This window comes from Cucurbita moschata, unplaced genomic scaffold, assembly GCF_002738365.1.
Source record: "Cucurbita moschata cultivar Rifu unplaced genomic scaffold, Cmos_1.0 Cmo_Scf00003, whole genome shotgun sequence".
Taxonomy (NCBI): domain Eukaryota; kingdom Viridiplantae; phylum Streptophyta; class Magnoliopsida; order Cucurbitales; family Cucurbitaceae; genus Cucurbita; species Cucurbita moschata.
The window spans coordinates 5,147,515-5,148,642 of NW_019268519.1; positions in this window are offsets into that span (position 1 = coordinate 5,147,515).

The window sequence follows — 1,128 nt, forward strand, 5'->3', positions numbered from 1 at the left end:
TTTTTTTTTTTTTTTTTTTTTTGTTATGATCATTGGATTCTCCAAGTTTCAAAATATTAATTTTAGTGTTTGAATTCTTTTTCTTAAATAATGTTATAAAAATTTTGTTTGAGGTGAAAAATATTGTAGTTTTTGTTGTTATTTTGTTGTTGTAATTGTTTATATTTGGATAATCTGACTTTAAATACTAACCGTAGATGAGATAGGAGACTTCTGAGTAAATCAGAAGTATATCAATGAGTCAAGACTATATCTGAATGAGAACGATCATAAGGATAGGATGAGTATAAAAGAATTGAAAGTTACTGTCTATATTAATAAGGTACACGTTTCTTTTCAGTGACTCAATCATAGGAACTTCATTGTTAAGCGTGTTTTACTTGAAAATTTTCCTAAGATGCATGTGAGTGAGGACAAAACATGTTGGAAAGACTCATGTTGGTTTGTAGGGATAGTCTTCACTTCTAAGAAACGGGGAATGTAGATACATGACCATGTCGCAAAGGATGTAGGGAATATTGGGGTCATCAGATGTCGAGTCCATATTTCAAATCCTGATCCCGAGTCCTGTATATGGGTCATAACAAATGATATCAAAACGATACATCTACAGGTGGTTCGAGGACAAATCAAGGCAGAAGCTGGTAGGCTACGTGTATTGATTTTTACAAAATTAATACAATAAAATTTCAGATTTTTTAATCTATTGGAAAAGTTAAACGTTAGGTGACGTTAGTTGTTACGTTTTTAGTTTTCTATTGGTCTTTCGGTCACCAACTCTTGATTGGTCAATCTAGCCAAAAAAAAAAAATCAATTAATTTTTAAATTTGAGATAATGTAGAAGTAATTTTCGCTCCGAAATTTGGATAATACGAACAAACTCAAAAGGGTAAAAGACTAATGAAGTCTAAACTAGAAGTATACATGACTCGAGGCGAGATTGGACGCAGATAAAGAGGTTATTGGACCAAAAGATCCAAAAGTCTACCTCCCGTTGAGCCATGCATATATGGGTGTGCACCTTGTCACAGTCATACTTATTCAAAGAGTGTTATCTATGGCCGTGTCGGATGTTCCAATCATGTTTGTCAAGGACATGTTGTCCATAGCAGCATGCCCGTTCCAAA